Below are 8,833 nucleotides of genomic sequence, written 5' to 3'. Positions count from 1 at the left end.
TTGCCCCTACGTCCCGGTCCGAAGCCTACGATCTGAGAGTGCCGGTCTTCTGGTGATCCCAAGAGCAAAGAGGTGTTCTGCTGGTTCGAGAGCGTTCTCCATCCGGGCACCGGTGCTGTGGAATGCTCTTCCCCCTGAGATCCGATCTGCAACCTCAGTGGAAATGCTTAAATCTAAACTTAATACTCACTTCTACTCCATAGCATATGAATAACCTACTCTTCTCGTCGGCTGAAAAATAGTCTGTGTAATATAGTGTAATAATCTGTGAAGCCCTTTGAGACTCTTCGTGATTTAGGGCTATACAAATAAAGATGACTTGACTTGACTTTCCCAAGACACTCCATTTCCGGTTTGTCTCTGAGCTTCAAACCACTGCTATAACTCCTTCTCCATGTCCGGGTACTGTATAAGACATTTTCTTTGCTTCTCCAGCCATGGTGTATGGTAAAAAATTGTAAGGATAAAAAGAGCAAAATTCAGCCCAAAATTGTCATTTGCTACTGGTGCCAAAAGACCAAATATTCACATATTAACTTTCCCTCATATTTGAGTATTTTATTTTACATTTGTCAATTTAGGTGGCTATTATTAATCAGTCGTTTCTATAGTCTTATGTATTTTGTGTTTAGAAGCAAAATATCTTTGGTATTTCTGAGTGACAATTGCAGTGTACACGTTTTAAGTATTTTATTTTATAGTCGGCCCTGTGACTGGCTGGCAACCAGTTCGGTATGTCCCTTGCCCACTGCCTTAAGACAGCCGAGATGGGCTCCTGTACTCCCCAGACCTTAGTGAGGTATAGTGAATAAGAAAATGGGTGGATGAATTTGGCTTAGATGCAGTTGTATATACGGTGGGGAGAATATCTGCATTAGGATAAATTCAGTGCTCTTATACTCCATAAAATATTATGTTGTACTTTGTAAGTTAATATAAACATGCCCACCCACTGTTACTGGCCTGAGGGTCGTATGTGTCAGTATAAATATTTAGCAGTCGGAGAAAAATTGCGATTCACTATCTCCTTCAAATGAGTAATGCAGTAAAGCTATATGTAGTAACGGCGATAATAATTTGATTAACGCAGTACAGCACTCGTTACAAAGAAAAGTAATTGCGTTAATAACACATTAGTACCAACACTGTTTGTGTGTTTACATGTAAGGAGGAGGAGAGTATACTGTTTAGCGCATCTGGACTCTGGGAAGCAGACTCCTCGGCCTATCTCATCCGAGTCGGGCTGGGGGAAAACCAATCAATAAGCAGTCCCTGTTGCTGCCCCGAGCAAGCTGTTTGAAAAGTCAGAGAAGCATGAAATGGCCATTATTAAATTACAGGGACGGACACATTTAGGAGGCCGTTGCATTAAGAGAGCTAGCTCACCCAATTAGTGGATCAGCACATTAAAAGTCCGGGATGAGAACACCATCTGATCAGAGATTAGGCCTACACACAAATCTATTGACCTATTTTAGCGGGTCCGCTTGAAAGCCTCGTATAGCGTCGGCGCGGCGAAACGCTAATTCATGTCTCAAAGCCAGAAAAGAGGGCTTATTCTCCATGCATGATTCATGTGTGGACCTGCTAAAGCTTGGCGATCTCCCTGCAGTCGCTTATTTTTTATTTTATTTTTGCTGAGTCAAACTCATCCATTTGTAAGCGGCAAAGCTGTATTGTAGGCAGAGAAGGATTGTCGGGAGATCTTCTCCTCGCGTTTTCCAAGTCCAACGGGAAAAATGCAAGTTGATTTATTTACTCGGTTCCTCTACAACGTTTGGAGCTGACCATCATTGCTTCACCAAAGCAGGAAAAACACCTAAAAACCCTTACTGCTGAAAACTGTACTCTCACAGATTTAGGTATCATCACACATAAATTATGGTCCGCGGGTCACATGCGGCCCGTCAGGCTTATTAATCCGGCCTACCAGAAGATAAGGGTGTAAATATAATGAAAATCCATTTGATGGTAAATAAAGTACTACTCTTGTCCCCAGTGTCCTTTTGTTTTTTCTTACCTTTATTGGAGTCTTGACTATGTATCTGCAGATACAAAAAAAATAAATCAATCTTTTTTTTCCTCTCTCCTGGTCCAGCCTTTCCGGCAATTTGTATTAACCAAACACGGCCTGTGACTCAAAAAGCAATACTGTATGTTGAATGAGAAATTGCAGCGATAAATGCCATTTAAGCATGTAGTTAACAAATCAAAAAACATGGATACCATAATATTTTTGCATGATTCTTGAAAAAAAAAAAAACCTTGAAGTAATTAATGTGTTTTACTCCTTTAGCATTATACCATTCCAAGAAATACATTTGTATACAATAGTTGTGATTCTGTTATATTTTTAAAATGTAGTCACATTAAAAAAAAATGAATACAAAAATATCCTAACAAAATAAAATAAATAATGTTGTGTATTTGTTTTCTTTTGAGTATACAACTCTTTTTTTTGTGAGATTTACACTATTTTTTAATTTTTTTATTTCTATACTAATTACACTTGAACTTTCTATTGTTTTCCTTATACGTGTTTAAATAAACTAAATAAATATAAATAACGTTTACATTTTACATTTCATTTCAGATTAACACGGATATTTTAATTCCTCAAGTCATCTCATCTCTCATCTCTTTAGCTACACCTGTCAGGGATTACCAGAACAGAGCAGGAGACCCCAGAGCGTTCGTACAATTCTTTATTTGGGGAAGCGTAAGGGTTAGCGGGAGACGTGATGAATCGTAGCGTGGGACGAAGGCAGGTCGAGTTTACCAGGACTGAAGAGAAGATCGTAGCGCGGACGGAAGCAGGTCGGATCGAAGGCAGACGGGCAGAATCAAGTAAACAACAAGGCAGGTAATCGGGAGTGTCTTACGAATACAGGAGTAATCCTCAGACACCCATGTCTCGGTGTAGAATGCTTAAATAGCGAACATAACCCAATCAGAAGGCGCACTCCAGTGCGCCAGATGATTACCCCAGGTGGCTCCACTTAGGTAATCATGACAACACCGCTTATCCTCAGTAGGGTCGCGGGGGTGCTGGAGCCCATCCCAGCATTCATCGGGCAGTGGGCAGGGGACACCCTGAACTGGTTGCCAGCCAATCGCAGGGCACACGGGGACAGACAACTCACTCGCTCAGTCACACCTCGGGACGATTTGGACCGGCCAATTCACCTGAAATGCATGTTTTTGGAATGTGGGAGGAAACCGGAGTGTTCGGAGGAAACCCATGCAAGCACGGGGAGAACATACAAACTCCGCACAGGAAGTCTGGAGCTGGATTTGAACCCACGCAGAATGAACTGTGCCGCACATGCGCTAACCACTGTGCCACCGTGCTGCCCTGCTCAAGTCATATTATTTGAAATGTACCCACCATTATAAAACATTATCAAATTAAAATATGACATTCACGTATTTTTTGCATAATACATGAAATTGCACACTTAACCCAGAGGTAGCTGACATGATTTTTCGGCATCTTACTGCTACGGGTACCCCCACAATCTCAAAAGCTTGTGAAAGGCTGGGCAAAAATAAATATAAGAAAAATGGTGCGGTTTGGTCACTTAAAGTCTCTGAGGTTTGTATTCTTACTTATTCTATGAAACACTTGTTATTTTTTCCACCACACATTACAGGGACATCTATTGTTTAAATCTTGCACCAAGTCCCTTTAAATATCTCCATTAATAATATCTAAAGTACTCAATAATTGTAAATGTCACATTTCTTGTTGAAAAAATGTACACTATAATAATTCTGAGTCTGATTGATGTAAAGAATGTGAAACTTTTTGGGTCAACTTTACCAACATTGGACTTTCAGAGTCCTCTGAATTATGAGTTAGTACAGAATTTTGTGAAACCATCGGCGTCTCTTCAGGAGGATCAAGGTTGTAAATGCATTTCAAAACAAGCATCCACAAAATTGGCACGTCAAGGGCTCTTTTGCGCCCGGGGCATATTTTTGATGCTTTGGCGGGTGATGTTTTCAATATAAATTATTCACCCCGGAGAGGCGTAGCATTGGATGCTGGCCCTTGTTTTTAAAGAGCACCCTTGTTTGCTCCTAATTTTACAGCTGGTCAGGCAGAAGTACAGCGGCTAACCTGCGGGTTGGATTTGCAAATGGGAATTGCCGTCTCCCTTTGCGCTTGGGTTGCCGCTCTGATGCCTGTGAGCGCACACAATCACAAGACTAGTTGAATACTCGTAGACAGAGGTTACAAGGCTAACTAAACCGCCGGGATGCCAAGATCGTTATTTCACTCTCATCACAGGGTTCTGTCCACCTCCAGCGAGCTCCGTCTCAACAACAGCATCCCCATCAAACGTGCAACCTCCACTCCAAGCCCGCGGCAGCAAAATGTTTCCAGCGGGTTGAGGTACGGTTGTTCTTGTCTATTGATTTGGCGCACCCACACACAAGCTCGCCTTTCACTTGTTAGCCTTTGACTTTCTCAAGTCTGGTATGCAGCGTGTATCGGATCAGCAGTGAAGTGAAATTGACTAGTTTTTTCCCTAAGAACAAAAAGATACCATTGTCTTGAGAGTAATTGAAAACAAATTAAGAAAATTTAAATGGAAGCTTTGTAATCGATATCCATCCATTATCCGCACTGCTTATCCTCAGTAGGGTCTCGCGGGGTGCCAGAGCCCAGCTATCTTCAGGCAGTGGGCAGGAGACACCCTGAACTGGTATATAACTTCACCAGCCAGTCGCAGGGTACACAGAGACAGACAACTAACTTGCTCATTCACACCCAGGGAAAATTAAGACCGGCCATTAACCTGACATGCAAGTTTATGGAATGTGGGAGGAAACCGGAGTGCCCGGAGAAAACCCACGCAAGCAGAGGGAGAACATGCAAACTCCGCACAGGAAGGCTGGTAGCTGGATTTTAAACCCTGACGTCAAAACTGTGCCACGGACGCGCCGCCGTGCTGCCCCTTTAACCAATACGTCATTTTTAATCCATACATGAATTTACATTCTCTTGTATTATTTCCTCCTGAATGATAGCACCATACTTTTAAGACATGACGATATATATATATATATATATACATGACTCTTAGGTTGCCAGTGTCAGAAAAGATGACAGCAACTTCCTAAACATTAAAACAAGATTAAAAAATGAGGGTTTGATTATGTACAAGGTCCTTTTTTTTCAAAATCCCTCACAAACATGCCCTTCCGCAGACTTTTCTTTTTAATTCATTGCTTGTATTTGGCTATCAACTCTATGCAAATCAAAGTGAACAAAAAAAAAAAAAAAAAAAGGAGCCCTAAGGCTGACGATGTGTCGTGAGCAGACAAAAATATAACTTGTGAGCGTTGCCCTTTTCAAGGTGTGGATTTCCCATCAACAAAATTGGCCCAGAGAGGCAAAAATGTCTGTGCAAAGTGATGAAATATTGGCCCAATCCCATTTCTCTCACTCGGCCCCGAGAACCCTCCAGTGAGGTCCCTCGATAGAGGAGTGCCCTCATCGAGTGGAGTGCAAAGTGGAAAAGGTTTGGACAAGACTTGCAAGGTTCCACCCCTGTCCAGGAGATGGCGGTAATATTAATTGGCTGTAGACCTTAGTGACGTATAGGCCTACGTCACATGTAAACAACTCGAGTCTCAACGTAGTGTGTCAGTTGGAGAGTTCGTGCAACGTTAAAAATGCCCGCTACAGCTGTGTTATTACCGATTGCCTGAAAGCTCATCATCTTTTCCGTGTCTCCAATCAACGGAGGAGAAATGTGCTATACTGAAGACAGCTTTGGCGCTATGTAGTGCTGATTCATCTTTACAAGGTACGTACACTCATTAAAAAAAATGACCCGTTCGGTCAAATACAGTAAGAGTTAACATACAATGCACGTTCACATAATACCCTATGTTTGTGTAGACATAAATGGCAATCTACTTATTAGTATCTTAATGCCATTTTATGACATATAGTAGGGGTTTTGAATGTGTGACATGACGAAAAGTAAACAAACACAAGAACAGTCCACCTGACCCTTAAGCTGACATAATATCGTCACCAAACTTCCCTGTACGACCCAAAAACCTTAGTTCATAAGGAATTTAATTCAAAAGAGTTGTCATTGGATATAAAAAAGGTCATTTCAACATTTTTTCATGATGCTTACATCACAGTTAAAGCGGTCTTTTTCTTTTCTATGCCCACTTTTATGTCTAAATTGTTATCTATTGTGTTCCAGAGTGGCTGTCCCATAAGCGTGGACAGGTTGGACAGGAATGTTCCCATCCTGTGCTTATGGTTGGATGTGGAGTCAGAACTCATTCAGGACTTAAGGTTGAGCAAGAAGGTTAGGTTATGTGGGCCCTGCATGAGCTGCTAAAGAGGGAACAGGGCCGTGGCTGGAGGTCCTGATCTACGTGTACTGGCTGGCCCACGCTCTGTCCTACCGTGTGGTGTCACGGGTCTTCAGGGTTCCCAGGTCCACCGTACAAAGAATTGTCCACAGTTAATATGGAATAAATTGCCCAAAAGCCATATTTAGGCTCTTTAAGTCAGACCCACATTTGCATTATGTGCTTTTCTGCATTACTATTCAATAAACATCTTCATTTTGAGTAACACCTTGGTGGTTTATTTCATAATGATGTGAGATACTGTGTGTGAACTATGTGACTGTTGGAAAGAAAACAACTACAAATCACTCCAGCTTAAATAATAGTTTACTTTCAGAAAAACAAACTCACATTGGGCCAAAATACATAATAGTAAATAATGTGTCACAAATTTTAACAAAAATATACCAATACTTCCATGAAGCTGGAAAACACAAACTGGAACTTCATTGAGTTCTTAATAAAAAAAACAATATTATCCTTTTATAAAACAAAGGGAAACATTGCAGAGATGTCACTGTTCTGGAAATTTGTCCACGAGCTTCCCAAAAAGGACGGGAACCGCTCAGTTTTGGCCACAGTTTCTTCGAGCCTTTTCCTCACTCCGGCAGACTCCGCTTTCAAAAAGTCAAGGAGTGTATCGTGCTTCCTTTTTTTTCTGGGTGATTTGGGGTTTGGCGCCGGATTAGAAGGTGCCAACGACGTGCCCGGTGGTGTGGATGGCGTGGTAGCTGTGATGGTGACCAGCTCTTCCACGGGACGTTCTACAGTGGCCTTTAGGTTGGGTGGAAAAAACAAGAATTACTTAATGCTGATGTATTGTACAAAAACAACTGAGTATAGGATGCTCAGCAAGTTGATGTGAGACAGGAAATTATAGGATGTGTTCTGGATAATTATTTGATAGTGAATAGATACACAAAATTGACATGTTATTCTTATGGCTGTATGAGCCTTCTATTGGCCAGCATCACATATGCTTTAGAATTGTCTCCACATTTGGACAACATTTTGAGAAGGTAATTAGTTTACTTAATATGTGTTTACAGAGAAGGCAGTGGACTATGTGATAGTAGTTTGTTTCAACTGTATTTCCACGTGAAATTCGGAGACATTACTCATAATGCATGATGAAAACTAATGCATTCTGATCTCACATGAAAGAATCATATTGTAAATAAAACACGACACCCGAAATTGTGTGCAGTAAACAAGCGCTTATGTTCAGAACGGTATTCTGACTATGCTCCTTTAGCGACTGGCCATGTACAGTAGATGTAAAAGGACGACTCGTTTAAGATAAAAACAGGGATGGGCTGAACCGTGATTTTCTGCCCAGTTATCCTACTTTAAAGTTTGTAGCGTGAAGATTTTTTTTTGCCAGCTCCCTTGGTAGATTAGTGCACTTCGTAAAGTAGCGATTTTGCAATGTTCGTGTTTTAACGCGAAAATACGATTTTCTATTGCATTTACGTCTAACTAAGATATCTCAATACATTTTGTTGCAAATACATGCGTGGTTGTGGAAAACTACTTACATTTGTGCGGTTCCTTTCCGGGCATGTTTGTTGATATTGAGAATTCGCAAAGCCTTCTGGGTAGTCACTTCGCCGCCAAGTGAGGTCGAGAGCCCCCTCGGTCTTGAAGTGGCTACGACATGGTTTGAGGGCACTTCTGCCTCGGTCTTGAGAGTATCGGGACACACCCCATTTTCACGTGAACGCGCAAACCGAGTGACTAGGGCACATAGCGAGTGAAAGTGCGAAGAATGGGACTCAGCCATTGAGTCTGTTTTGATTATGAACTCCCCCTTACCTCTTGCAGCTCTGGCAACTTGGCTAAGGTATCCATGAGGTGAGATTTATTCACTTTTTTTCTGCTGTATTTCTGTTTTCCAGGTAAAGGGATTGAGAGTTGTCTGAGAATGAAAACATAAATAAAAATGAAAAGATTATTTGCAGACTCATCCGACCGGAAGTTACTTTATTTTCTTGAGCGCAGTCCGTTTGCAGTGCTGTGCGGAACTAGTGCCGATGTCTCACCGTCTGCTAGAACACCAAACATTCCCAAGATTTAAGACTCAAAGTGTTTATTGTCTAATGCACGGTAAAGAACCACGATTCCCTGCACAATGAAATTCTTCTCAAGGTGAGTAAAGGCAATGAGATAAAAATAAGATAAAACACAGATGAAAGTGACTGTAAGGCAAGAATAGTTCAAGTATGGTCCAGTTTTAAGTGTCTGTACTTTGCTTAACGTGTCTGTGGTGTATTGTTTGCTCAGCACCCGTTTAAGAGTCTGATAGAAGAGGGGTACTAATAGTTATTTAGACGGGCTGTCCTGCATTTCACACTCCTGTACCTCAGTCCTGAGAGTAGAAGTGTAAACAGTCTGTGTTGTAGGTGGGTGGGGTCTTTAACGATAGAAGCAGCCAAGCCCTCCTGTG

General features: G+C 41.6%; 2 long non-coding RNA genes across 2 annotated transcripts; one reads left to right on the top strand and one right to left on the bottom strand.

Moving 5' to 3' along the window:
- The first annotated feature begins 5,440 nt into the window (after positions 1 to 5,440).
- On the top strand, positions 5,441 to 6,613 carry LOC148351784 (uncharacterized). The gene is made up of 2 exons (XR_015852926.1): positions 5,441 to 5,819; positions 6,234 to 6,613. It is a non-coding gene; the product is annotated as an uncharacterized LOC148351784 (long non-coding RNA).
- Positions 6,614 to 6,696: 83 nt separating this feature from the next.
- LOC148351783 (uncharacterized) lies at positions 6,697 to 8,163 on the bottom strand. The gene is made up of 2 exons (XR_015852927.1): positions 7,926 to 8,163; positions 6,697 to 7,161 (listed from the first exon to the last, which is right to left on the bottom strand). It is a non-coding gene; the product is annotated as an uncharacterized LOC148351783 (long non-coding RNA).
- Positions 8,164 to 8,833: the final 670 nt, after the last annotated feature.

This window comes from Urocampus carinirostris, chromosome 15, assembly GCF_059441175.1.
Source record: "Urocampus carinirostris isolate Australia breed hairy pipefish chromosome 15, RoL_Ucar_1.0, whole genome shotgun sequence".
NCBI lineage: Eukaryota > Metazoa > Chordata > Actinopteri > Syngnathiformes > Syngnathidae > Urocampus > Urocampus carinirostris.
The sequence above is the reverse complement of the archived record's forward strand: the minus strand, read 5'-3'. Positions and strand labels throughout refer to the sequence as shown.